Source organism: Vombatus ursinus, unplaced genomic scaffold (assembly GCF_900497805.2).
Source record: "Vombatus ursinus unplaced genomic scaffold, bare-nosed wombat genome assembly UNPS02014816.1, whole genome shotgun sequence".
NCBI classification, from domain to species: Eukaryota; Metazoa; Chordata; class Mammalia; order Diprotodontia; family Vombatidae; genus Vombatus; species Vombatus ursinus.
The window spans coordinates 248,999-263,435 of NW_020954594.1; positions in this window are offsets into that span (position 1 = coordinate 248,999).

Sequence of the window (14,437 nt, forward strand, 5' to 3'; positions counted from 1 at the left end):
TTATGTTAGTAGAAAAAAAAAGTCTCCTCTATAGTCTATATTTGTACTTAGTGGGGATATTAGCAAAAAAGAGTGTTGTAATTTATCAAAGTGAGGAGTTTTGTTTTATTATCCAGTCTGTAAACATAGTATGACAATCATTCAGTTACTTTATTTGAATTTTTTTGTAAAGAAGCCTGTTCCCACTGGCTCTCCTCCTCTCATCCCTGATCCCCTCCTTTCATTTGTCACCCCTTTCCCTTTAGCATTTTGTTTATTAGGTTTTTTTTCTCTCCTGATTGTAACTGGTCATATATTTCTTCTGCCTTGCTTTTTTTCCTTTCAATTAGTCAAGCCAGTTCCCACATCTTGTCCTCTCCTTGAACTAGTACAGCCTTATTGCCAACAGTGTGGGAGATGTGGGAGGGTACTGAGTGAGTTCATTGTCAATAAGCAACAGATCATAGGTGTTTCTTTTTTCAGCCTTTTTCTGGAAGCTGGGTTCCTAGGTCATGAAGAAAGCTGAAGATGCTTTATCTTTGCTGCATAATTTCTGTTTTGGAGAGGTTTGAGAGGTTGTAGGGATCAGAGAAAATGTTTAGTCCACCATCAAGTTACTCATGTGACCCAGAAGTCCTCCACCTTTATATTTCATAATCATACACATACACGTGACAAGCGCGCGCGTACACACACACACACACATACACACACACCACCCACAATTTATCCTATTTATTTTGAAGTACACCCACTTAGAGCCATTGGTTTCATCAAGTGGTGCTATGGTATATGTTTAAGAAGGAACTCTCTAATGTGCGTGCATACTTCTAAGTTTAATCTTCATTATTAACATTTTCTCCATCACTTTCTTAAATCTAGAGACAATTAAGAAAACAATAAATCAAGCCCTGATTTGTAACATTTGCTGATTTTAGAAGCATAAATACTCACACTACAAATTCAACAGCTGGCTTTTGTAAAATGGTATTGGCAGCTCCAGCATACCTATGGTTTCATATCATCAAGGCTCAGCAATATCTATGACATCAAATCTGCCCCCTGCTACTAAAGCTCCTAGTTTCTCTTGTTATTGTTCTGTCATTTTCAGTTGTGTCTGACTCTTCATTGGCCCCTTTGGAATGGGGTCTCTTGGAAAAGATACTAGAGTGGTTTGCCATTTTACAGATGAAGAAACTAAGGCAAACGGGGTTAAATGATTTGCCAGGGTCACACAACTAATATGTGTCTGAGGCCAGATTTTAACTCAGGTCTTTCTGATTCCAGGCCTGGCACTTTATGCACTCTGCCAGTTAGCTGCCTTAGCTTCTCTTGACCACTGCCTAAATTTAAACCTTTGTGTAAAAAAAAAAAATCAGAGAGTATGACCAGAAGGTCAACTTGATGAAAATAAAGAGGCCATTGTTTTGAATCTTGATCATATCTTCCTCCCAAGTATAAACATACTCCTTGATTTTTCCAGTACTGGCATTCATCTGAATCAGGACTGAGAAACAAAGGCACAGACCTATAAAAGTGAGCAGATAGGTTTGACAGAATCAGTCAAATAGATCCTGAAAGAGCTGAGTACAGGTAAGAGACCTGCCTTGACTGGGGGCTGGGGAGAACTGGCTAGATTCTGGGTGAAAAAGCCCAATCACAATGTCCCCTTTCTGTAGAAACCAAACCTGATCACAGGTGCCAGTACAATGCCCAAAACTGGCATTAGGACCCACTCCATTAGGACCCACTGATCTTTTTCTACTGTGGGAAATGGGCTGACCCTCCAGCAGGAAAGAATGAAGATAATTCTAAAGAAAAACTTCCAAATTGTCAATGTATCTGTGCGTCCTGAAGCAAGGGCCTCCCTTCTTGGGAATTTAAAAGGGTAAAAACAACCACTATCAAACAACTTAAAAATTATATTTAAATAAAGATTTGTTTTCCCAAAAACAAAATCTGAAGATTTTGTAATACATTTGAAGGAATAAGCTTTGACCCACTAACTTTATGTTAATGCCTAAAGTGTAGCAATTAATCTTGCTAAGTGAAAACCAGTAATTTAGGCAGTAGTGGCCATGCAAGTTAGAGCATCTTCAGATTGTTTTCCCCTCTACAAGTTTTGTATTTCTGGTTATAACACTTTTGCCATTGTATTTAAAATCTGAGTTCACAAGGTTAGCATGAATGGGGTTCATTTGTTTTTAAACAAGAGGCCTGCAATTCAAGCAAGCTACCACCAGGTGGCTCTATTTACTGAATGATGTCTGGCAGAAATCAGACTAAGACAAAAGTTGGGCTTTTATAAATTTATGAACAGGCGTGAGCTTTCATTAGTATAGTTTGTCAACCTGAAATAAAGAGGACTACCAGAGTAAAAATAAGAAGGGTCTTTAATTGAGGCAAGAAAACTGTAATTCAAGACACTGCACTAAACTGGAATGCAAAAGGGCTGGCAAGGGGCAAAAGGGGCAGGATTTAAACACACTTCAACAAGTAAGAGTGTTGAGGAGTGCCAACAAGAAGGGAGGAATTAAGTTGTTTTACAAAACAGCTGAAGGCTAGGGAGTGATGACATCTGGTCAGAACAGCGGGCTCCAGCTGCAGCAAGTTTCCACAGATATCACAAGACCTGCTTCAATGATGGGGTCAGTGAGGTCAAGGTCAAGTAGTTAAGAAATTTGTTCATGATCACACAACTAGTATGTATCAACCCACTGCTTCTTGACTCTGAGGTTAGCTTGCTATCCACTATGCTACGTCACTCTAAGCTTTGTAACTTTAGTATTTAACTTTGGTTGATTATAGATCTTTGGAATTCTCTAGTCATTAACATAGAAATATGTTTAACATGATTGAACATGATTGTATATGTATCACCTATATCAGATTGCTTGCAGTCTTGGGGAGGTAGAAAGGGAGGGAGAAAAATTTGGAAATCAAAATTTTACAGAATGAATATTGAAAACTACCTTTGCATGTAATTGTAAAAAATACTATTAAGAAAAAAAGAATTATCTAGTCATTTTTACAAGCATTTTGTCTCAAGAAATAAAGAATCCTTGGATATAAGATGTATACAGCATACAATGGATATCTAAAGGCTGTCATAGGAATGTCAAAATATCAAGCCCATGCTAAACGGAGGAAAGCAAGTAAGACAATTACCATGACAACAGAGGAGCTTGTTCTCCTAAATTTAGGCTGGTCATGTGCAAGATGGTGCCAATATATTCAAAAGATAGCATAAAGAGAGCAACAACAGAGGCAAAGTATAATTATTTGTCTTGTACTGTGGTTGGGGGAGGAGCAATTCCTTCTGCATCGTGGGTTTTGAACAAGAGTGGGATGTATTTCAGGGAATTTTACATCCTCCATCTCAAGAAGAGATGGGGATTATTAGCAATATTGTATATAGTAAACCTGTCCCCTGTAGGTGCCAACTAGAACGAAATAAGCCAGTAAAACACTTAAATAAGTTTATCTTTCCTTTTTGATTTTCCAGGCCCTCTAAAGTTGTGACAGAGTAAGGGCAGGCAGCAGTATCAGATATTTTAGCGTTTGCATGGATTCCCCTTCTAACTCAATTCAATTCCACACTCATTTATCAAGCACCCACTACATGTAAGACACAGTGCTAGTCAATGATACAAAGACATAAGTGGAACCATCTCTGTTCTCAAGGAACTTATCTTTTACTGGAGAGATATCACATATTCACATTTGAGTAAAAACAAAGTATATAAAAGTTATGCTAAGTCATTTTGAAAGAGAGAGAGGGATAGAGAGGAGAGCAGAGGAGAGGAGATGAGAGGAGAGGAGATGAGAGGAGAGGAGAGGAGAGGATCCAACAACAAGAGGAATTAAGAAATGTCTCGTGGAGGAGACTGTTTCTGAACTATGCTTTGTAAGAAACCAGGGTTTCTAGTACTGGAAATGAAAAATTCTGTCCAAATATAGGGGATTACTTACATAAGGACACAAAGACAGGAGATAGACAATAAGTAAAATGATCTTTCCCTCCTCAAATTTCTCACAAGCACTCTAAACACCTTTTTTGGCGTTTACCTCACCTTACATTGTATCATAATTATGTTCAAACTTGCCATTCCCCACCCCATATCTCATTGTTTCTAAGCTCCTTGAGAGCAAGGACTGTATCATGGCTCTTTTTGAATCCTATTTGTTGAGTTCATTGGATGTCTCACCAACTCTCTCAACTTCAACATTTCCAAAACCAAGTCTTTCCTCCAATCTCCAAAGTCTGCCTCACAACTTCTCAAGTCATTCTTAATTATTCCTTGTCCCCCACTCCCTGTATCCAATCAGTATCCAAGTCTTGATGATCTTGCCCTCAAAGTACTTTTTGCAGTCATGCTCTTGTTTCCACTTCCACTGTCACCACCCCATTTTAGGCCCTTATCACCCTTTGCCTGGATGATTAGAATGGACTTCTAACTGGTCTTCTTACCTTTAGTCTTTCCCTTTTGTAATTCATCCTTCATACAGCCTAAAAGTTATATTACTAATGTTTAAATCAATTCAATTTCACCTTTACTAAGGGTCTATTGTGTCTATTATGTGCTGAAATAGAAGGACAAGAAAGAAAGAAAGAAAGAAAGAAAGAAAGAAAGAAAGAAAGAAAGAAGGAAGGAAGAAAGAAGAAAGAAAGAAAAAAAATCAAGTTTTGGGAGCTTATATTTTAATGAAAGGATATAATGTGTGCATGATTAAGGAAATTTAAAGAATATATCACATTACAAGATAATTCCAAGAATGTAGGACACTAACTACTAAGGATATCAGGAAGACCTTGTGTAAGAGGTAGCATTTGAGGGGTTCTACAAGGCAGAGATGAGGAAGCAGTACATTCCAGTCATCAGCCATACATGCTTGTAACAGAGCCTTTTTTAATGGTGATGATGGGGGAGAAGAGTTGGAAGAAAGAAAAGTTAGAGTTTTGTCCATTAAATTTTTTAATTAAAAAAAGGAAGATAGTGACATAGTCATGTTTACGTTTTAGAATATCCAATTGATGGCTGGTTGGAGAATGAATCACATAGGAGAAAAATCTTATAACAAAAGCCTATTTCAATAGTATAATCAAAAGGTGATAAAGGTTTAAGTTAGAGCATGGGTTTTGTGAATTAAGAGAAGGAAATTAATGTGAAGATGTTAGATGCTGTGGGGATAGTATTGACAAGTCTTGGCAACTGATTGAATATGTTGATGAAGAGAAATAGTGTGAGGGAGATGGAAGAGTCAAGGATAGCAACAACAAAGTTGTGAATGTGGGTGACTGAAAGGATGATGATACTGTCAAGAAAAGTAGGGAAGTTTGGAGTAGGGATGGGTTTGGGAGAAAATATAATGAGTTCAACTTCGGACATGGAAGTCTGAGGTTCTACAATATCCACATGAAACTATCTGCTGGGCCATTGTCAAAGTGGTCCTGAAGCCCAAGAGAGAGGGTAGAGCTAGATATACAGATTTAAGAGTCATCTCTATAAAAATGATAATTAAGTCTATAAAACTGAATCTATAAAAATGATAATTGAATCTACTCATGAGATCACTAATGTAGAAAGTATAAAGAGGACCCAAGACAGGCTCTTGGAAGCTCCTTAAATCTAGTAGGTGGGAATCTAGTAGGAGGTGAGACAAAAGGGTAATGTTATAAAAGAAGAGGAAGTAGAATGTGTCTAGATGGAAGGATGGGTCATTGAATCAAAAAATACAGAAAGGTGGAGGAGTATGACAAGTGGGAAAAGATCACTGGATTTAGCAAGAGATCATTGGTATCGCTGGAGAAAAACATTTTTGTCAAGGAGTAGGAATGAAAAGTAGAATTCAAAAGATTGAAATTGAATAGAAAGTAAAGATTGGAGGCAATGAATATAAGCTACCATTTCTAGAAGTTTGGTTGTGAAATGAAGAGATAAATGATTATTGCTTGAGAGGATAGCGTAGTCAAGTGAATGGTTTTTTTTTTTAATAGCTATGTTTTGCCTTCATATCACCTTTGTTTTCCAAATATATCTCCCCCTCTCTGTTACCCAGCTTGTTATCTCTTTTAATAAAGAATAAAAAGAAAAAAGGAAAAATATGATATAGCAAAACTAACCAACATATCAACCTAGTCAGATGGGATATTCCACATTCATAGTCCCCAGACTCTTCAAGGATGGGAGGGAGATTCATTTTTCTTGTTTGCAGCCAGATTTGGTTACGGTGAGTGTTTGCTTATGGTATATTTGTTATTCTTGCTCTATTTATGTTGTTGTATTGTGTGTATTTGTAGCTCCCTTATGCCAGGGAGCTATACATACTGGAGATTGAAGCCTGCCACTAGAAATAGAAATCTTTGATTGTTTTTAATCCACTCACTAAACAGGGCCTATTATTTAAAGAGACAGTACTACTTTCTTCTGAATTGAAGAATAAATCTCTGAGAGGAGAAATGTTCAGGGGCATTATGCAGAGAGGCAAAGATTGAACTCAGATGCCAAGTTTAGAGAGAGATAGGAGGTCCATGATGCTTCCTCCATGCATCATGCCTCTTGTGAGACTCCTGCAGGGCAGAAAAAAGATAACAGTGTGTCTGCATCTAGGGTGTACTTTTTTTTTCAAGCAATTTTTCAGGCAAAGTGACTTACCCAGGGTCACACAACTAGTAAGTGTCAAGTGTTTGGTATGAGGACGGATTTGAACTCAGGTCCTATCCTGACTTCAGGGCGGGGCGCTCTACCCACTGCGCCACCTAGCCATCACTGGCATACTTCTTTAACCAGGAGATCAAACACAAACTGAAGATTTCTTACCCTACCATTAGGCATCTAACATCAGCATATATATCTCTTTGAGAGAGGGTGTTACATATAGCTTTTCTTATTCTTCTTACTTTACCTGCACCACTTTATATGTTAAACTTTTCTGAATTTTTCATATTCATTATCTCATATGACAAAGTAATACCGTGTCATATTCATATGTCACAATTTGTTTTGCCATTCTCCAAACAATGGGCATTTACTTTGTTTTTAATTCTTTACTAACACACACACCCACACACACACACACAAAGTTTTGTTATGAATATCTTTGTGTATGTGAGACTTTTCTTTCTGTGTTTGATCTCCTTAGGTAATATGCCTGCAGCAGAATCTCTAGATCAAAGGGTATAAATATTTTGGTCTCTTTTTTTACCGTACTCTCCGTTTGCAAGTAAATGTGTCTTTAAGATGGAAAAAGATTTGGTCATATTTAAAGCCTACAGAGAAAGCATAAAAGTAGATTGAAGACAAGAGAAAGAGAGATAATGTTGAGGGGACAACTTCCTGGAGAAAGGGGGAGGGGATGAGATCAAGAACATTGGATAAGGATTGGCATTAGGAAGGAAAAGGTCAACATTTTTATCAGATGCTGGAGAAAAGTAGTAAAGGAAAAAGGAAGATCAAAAGGGATATTTTCATGTGTGGAGAAGGAAGAAAATGTAGCTTAGGAAGGATAGTCCCTGTTTTCTCATTTAAGTGACAGATGAGATTCTCTGCTGAGAGGGAGAGAAAAGGAGGTGGTATGGAAGGTTTGAGAAAGAAGGGGTTTGGAATAGAAGCTTTGGAGAGAGTGATAGGGGAGATAAAAGAATTCCTGTGTAATAGTAAGGTCCCAATGGAAATTAAATAACATAAATTTCCAGTGAACCCTGTTGGCAAAGTTGTATGACTTGCTCCAACAATATTACATAGGGTACTAAGAGGAAAGGTTCAGAGGAAGCACAGGCAGGAGAGTGTGAGAAAGTGCAAAGGAATAAACACACCTGCTTTAACTTGATGATAATTGGATTGAACATGAACATTAGGTATATAAGTCCTAAAACCTTTGTGAGCACCAGTTAGACAAGTTGCCTTCTCCCCTAACCCTGAATCTGCATTGCTGGGCCATCTCCAGTCATCCTGATCAATATCTGGTCACTGGTCCCAGATGGCTCTGGAGATGAAAGTGAAGCTGGTAACTTTGCACAGCCCTCCCTCACTGAAATCAAATTCGATTGCAAGTCCTGTCATCACCTCCCTGATGTCATGATCCTCTTTGAGAATAAAGGACATACCACAAATCTGCCTCATCATTTAACTGTAAGTATCTAGAAATAAGCCTAAAATCACACAGCCCAGGATATACTCACAGAATCCTAGGAGTCTCAGCTATAATTAGAACTGGCATTTGGTACTATGTTACAAAGAACTGAAATTCAGAAGATGCTGACAATTTTTGCACTCCTCAGAAGAGTAGAAGCAAACAGTATCTAAAGTAGATAGAAAGAGTAGTTAAAATATAAAGTTAAAAATAATATGCTTCCTCACTCCCCACCCCACTCTCCACTTTAGATGAGCTGCTCTACACCCATACTCCCTACAATGGTCTCTATCGCAGTCTCTTCTCACAGGCTCCAGCATCCCATGATCTCCCCTACCATGGACCTTAGTGTGCCAGGTTCTCACCAACTTTGAGTTTCTCTTTAAAAGTTTAGTTAAGAGCACCTTTCATGCTGTTTATTTTCAATACTTTCTGTGTCCCTTTCCCAACTTCTCAAAATTGATAGTCATGGCTCTTAATAAGACTGGCTTTCTTCGTGGGTCAAAAAGATAACAGTTACAGCAACAATGAAGTCATAGCCATCACTTACCCTCTTTCCCCAAGAGATTAATTATAATATTCTTGTTTAATGAGCATGGGTCAAGGTGGCTTTCTTTGGGGACCATAGCTCCAAAAAAGTTAAAACCATTTTAATTAACAGAGTTGGGAATGAATTAATTGTGTAAAGTTTGGAGAACTTCACCTTCTGCTGCTGAAGACTGTTTCCAGTCAGTTGGAGTGAGAAATCCTAGCTTCAGGCCAAGTTTTCTGTTTGGAATACTCACTTGACTTTAGAGCCAGTTGGGTATCTGAAGTTGAAATTTTTGAATGACCAGAGAAGGAAACCCAAGCGAGTGAGGTGTTGGGATGGGTAAGTGAATCAGATTACTTCAAACTATGGGCACTATTGGCTTTTCAGACTCGACCTGTATATTTGATCCTGATTCAGACTTTAACCAAAGTTTAATTGATCATTTGGACCATTGAGGTATAAGGACCAGGGAGACAGAAAACTAAGAACCATGGGATGGATGTGATTTTCAGCAAGTTATTTAATCCTTTGGGACTCCACGTAATCATTTATACAATGGAGATGTTAGACAAAATGATTCTTAAGCATGTTTTCATCACTAAGAATCTATGATTCCAAAATGCTAAAATCTAAGTCATTAACTATCTGAAGATGTTGAGTCTTCCATTTAAATCCCTGGTGATTGGAGTCAACCATATAACATTCATTGCCTGTTCAAGCCTTTATTATTTCCCTTCTACATTCTAGGGACTATTCTAGGTACTGGTTATACAAAGTCAAAAGTCCAGAAGTCTCTTCCATTGACAAGCTTATATTCTATTGGGGAAAATGTACATAGATAAGTAAGTACAAAATAATAAAAGTAAATACAATGTGATTTTGGATGGCAAGGGGAAGAGAGTACTCACACAGTGAAGGATCAGGAAAAATATAAAATCAACCTTTATTCATAGGTTGGAGCAAAATCGTGAAGGGTTTTGTATATTAAACAAAAGAATTTGTATTTTATCCAGGAAGCAAAGGAGGGAGGAAGGAAGGAATAAACATTTATTAAATATTTATTGTTTGCCAAAAATTGTGCTAAGTGCTAGGGATACAAATTGAAAAGGGAGATAATCCTAGCTTTCATAAAGCCCATTTTCTAATTAGGGGAAATGTCATATCATAAAAGCTAATGTTTATATGGTGTTTTAAAGTATGTAAAGTGTTTTACATGTATTCACTCATTTTATCATCTCTACAACCCGATGAGGTAGGTACTTTTATTAACTTCATTTAGAAAACTAAGGCAGACAGAATTTAAGTGATTTCCCCAGAGTCCCAGAGTCTTCTAACCTACAAGTAAGTATCAGAAGCAGAATTCAAGCTCAGGTCTTCCTGACTCCAAATCTGACACTCTGTCCACCATATAAATTAGTTGCTCATGTAGGACAGATGGAAAGATCTGGTGGTCCTTAGTGTACTGATACAGAACAAGTCGTAAGAACCAGTGGTCTGTCATCTTACTACAAGGATAGTGGCTGGTGATTCACTGCTCAGTCAAGTGGTGTGAGCAATCACATCCTCTGATTTGGGGGAAAGGTGAAACTTGAGAAACCTACCCTGTGATTTTTTGAGAAAAGAAGACTAGACATGATGGTCAAAGCAGAGCATGAGTTCTGAGTCTCTTAACAAAAGAAGTGGAATGGAGTGAGTAACCATTATCCAGCTTGGAGGAAAAATCTAGCACTCATTGGAAAATGGCTAACAAGGACTAAAGAAAGAGAAAGAAAAGGTTTATCACTGTATGCTCTCTCTGGGCCCTCCAACACCTGTTAAGATCTTCACATCAGGTAGACTAAAGTATTTTAGAGGCAATAGGGAGCCAAAGAAACTTTTTGATATAGTCAGATCTGTGTTGTAAGAATATCAGTTTGGCAGCTTGTGGAGAATGATCTAGTAGGCCAGTATAGATGAAAAATATGCTAATTACTTGTGGGCTGTATCTAGTCCAGAGTTTGAAGAAGTCTACATAACAAGACTTGATCATGGACTTAATATTGGAAAAAGATATCATTTTTATATAGTTTCCTTCCATTTGGAAGTGCTATGTGATTGCTTTTGTTGGGTAGATTCTGTGTTTGTACATAGATATCTGTCTCAGTTTATAGTGGAGAATGTGGATGATGTATTAATCACTTTACTGCTTTTTTTGCGGAACCATCTGGTGTGAATGAAGAGACTATGGGACCAGGAATCAAAACACTTGATTTCCAATCTTTAGTCTGACTAACCAGCATTGTGAGGCCTAGAGGATTTCATTTAACCACTCTGAACTTTAGTTTCCTTATCTCTAAAATGAAGGAGTAAGCTAAATGATCTCCCACCCATCTCTGACATTCCACAATCCTATGGGGTACCAGACACCCATTGCAGTATCATGCTCAGGGTGAGTTTTATAAGAAGTTGTTATCACTTGAGATAATGATGTAAGAGGCCAAGAGGTTGTATGGCAATAAATACTTTGCCAGAGATCGATCAATTGGTTTCATCCTTGGCTTGGAAAAAGGGACAATGCTGCAGTGGAGAGTAGAGTCTCTGGATGAATACCAAGTCTGGCAAGCAACTCTTTTGTCCAGTCCCAAGGCAACCAAGCAAGCATAGCTCTACATGTTATGAAAGTACAAGCCACAATAATGATATATAACAGAATTGTTAGAGGATCCAAAGAATTTAAGAATTTTGCTTATCTGACTTCTCTGAGAATCTACACTAAAGGTGTGGGGAGAGGAAGGATTGTAAGCTTGCTAAAGTTGTCCTTGGCTTCCTTAATTCTTTCTAAAACCTCTTGTTCATTCAGGTTGTTTGTTATATCTCTCCTTAGCTCCTGAGGCTCTCTCTGGTGCATCCAGTTTAATTGTGACTTCCAAACTGTGACTTCTAGGTTTTGCTCCTTTCATAATCTCCAATTCTCTCTTTTAATAGTATTCTCTTCTTTCTGGAGGGCCATTACTTAACACTGAGTCAATTTCCCAGTTGCTTTTCTGGTCACATAACATCTATACTTCCTTTCCTAGTTCTCTCTTCTGGGGCCAAATGGAACAAATTTAAATTTTATCACATGTGAAAACCCATAAATTTGAAGGTGGCATCTTGACTTAATCCCCAGCTTCTCTTCTCCGGTCTATTTCCACAATTCTTTTAATTGATCATTGCATGGCATGATCTCCAGTTACTTCACTATTCTGGTTGTCATCCTATTGATATATTCTAGCTTGTTAATTTCCTTCCTAAAATATGGATCCCAGAATTGAACTGAGGTTCAAAGTCAACATTCACTGATACACCATTACGCTGTACTTATTTTGTACTATATTGCAATAAGTACTGGTTATACAATGATTAAAAATAAACTATTCTTTGCCTTTTAGGAACTTAAATTCTACTAGGGAGATATAGCAGATATAAGTAAACAAATAACTTCAGGAAGAAGAGAGTACTAGCAACTGGGGTCACTTACAACTTCCCATAAGAGGTGGCACCTAACTCAACTTTGATGGAAACTAAAAATTCTAAGAGGCAGAAGGGAAGAGAGAATACATTCTGGGAAAGAAAATAGCCTGATGTGAGAGATGAAATATAAAATCTAGAGAAAAGGTAATTAGGTTAGCTCATCTGGGACACTGTGTTGAAGAGTAATATCTAGTAATTCTAGAAAGGTATATGGAAATGAAATTGTCAAGCCCTTTAAATATCATTCTTAGGATTCTGTATTTTATCCTACAGGACACAAGGGGCTTCCAATTTTTGTTGATTAAGTGAGTTGTGATCAAGCTTGTTTCTAAGGAATATGAATGAATGAATGATTTCATAAATGAATGAAGAAAATAATTTCCTAAATGCTTATTATGTGCCAGACTTTGTGCTAAGCACTGGAAATATAAATGAAAGAAAGAAAAATAGTCCATGCCCTCAAGAAGCTTATATTCTAATGGGGAAGGCAACATTTATAAAGAAGGAAGAATTGAAAAGGAATGTGGGGAAGGTTGGCAGATGTGTGCCTGGTGTGGCATCACTTGGAGACTGTCAAGGAAGAGCCACTGGGGACACAGGTAAGGTAAGGCAAATCATCATCAATAAGAACTCAAGTCCAAAGACTAGGAATCCAAGTTCAGGGGAAGAAAAAGGAGGAGGAGAAAAAGGAGGAGGCCACAGTACAGACAACATGGCTTAGACATGGCTATGCAGTTCTTAGCGTAGTGTATGGCACAAGGTAGGTGCTTAATAAATGTTTATTGACTGACTGATATAGCATAGTGGGCTAAGGACAGGATAGGGTAGGGTGAAAACTTACCGATGTCCAGTGGAGTAGGAGTTCAGTTTCAGTGGGAGGATGATGAAGATGTGTCTTCTGCATGGAGAAAGAATCAGTGAGGACTATCAGTTTGGAAAACAGGTTGACTAGAAAGATGATGTCTACAACCAACACGGAGAAAGTTAGAAAAGGAATGGTTTAGGAGGGAAAATGGTGAATTTTATTTTGGACTTTTTGAGTTTGAAATGCCAATGGGATGAGATGTGATCTAACCAGGGCAAAGAATTTTGGACATGGTAACTCCTTCACTATGGATACTACTTCTCTCAATGCAACCTAAGATACCTTTGGCTTTTTGGACTGCCATATCACACTGTTGACTCATCTAGTGATTATAATCCACTGAAACACCGAAGTTTATGTTTTTTAAATATTACCTGTCTTCTAGTCATTATTTTTCTAATTTGGGAAGTCTATTTTTAAACCCAAATGCAGGACTTTACATTCATTTCTACTATATATCATCTTAATAGATTTATAATTTTATTGCACTTTCTTCAATATCTACTTGGTGAGTTTCTTCTTTTGCTGGGCTTCCATGCTTTTCCCAGCTGTCAATGATAGCACCAGGCTCTGAATTCTCATATAATTTATTGTGCATGCCACTCACTTGAAACTTAATTTTTTGTTGCCTTGTATTTTTAGTGATTCTTTAAGTGCATGTTTGTCCTGAAGTCCTGGCATTGATCAGATTGCTGAGAGACCAAAAGGGTAACATGTAGGACAAAGGTCATAATAAGCACAATTTCTTTTCTGAAGAGCTACACTTGTAAATCTGTATACCATATTTCACCACATAATCATCATAGATTTTTTGTCAAATTTTTGCAAAAAGTGGGTGTGACCATTTTTGTGTTTTTTTTTTAATTTGTGCTGGCATTATTTGTCTTTTAGTTTCCCCCAGTGTCACACCAACTTTTCACTCACTGAAAACTGTCCTCAGTGAACATAATCACTTTCAGCTTGAAGCCCACAGAATAGTTTTTGTATTTACCCATAAGCAGAAAGGAATGCTTCACACATTAATGTGTCGCTGGCAGACAAGCTATACAGGTTAGCTAGAGCGAGAAGATGTAAGTCTTACCATGTTGCATGACTTACTCATGGCAGCTTCGCCTACCTGCCCATTCCCCATGCACCTACAACTCTTCATTAGGTTGAGTGACAATATTGTTAGTACTGCAGCTCTCTAAACAAACCACACAAGTCAGCTTTAAAAAATATACTGACAAAGGGGCAGCTAGGTGGCGCAGTAGATAGAGCTCCGGCCTTAGAGTAAGGAGGACCTGAGTTCAAATCTGGCCTCAGATACATGTGTGACCCTGGGTAAGTCACTTAAAAAAAAAAAGAAATGGGAACCACTAAAAGAAATATATCTCTGTATATATACATATAGATAGATAGATAGATAGATAGATAGATAGATAGATAGATAGATA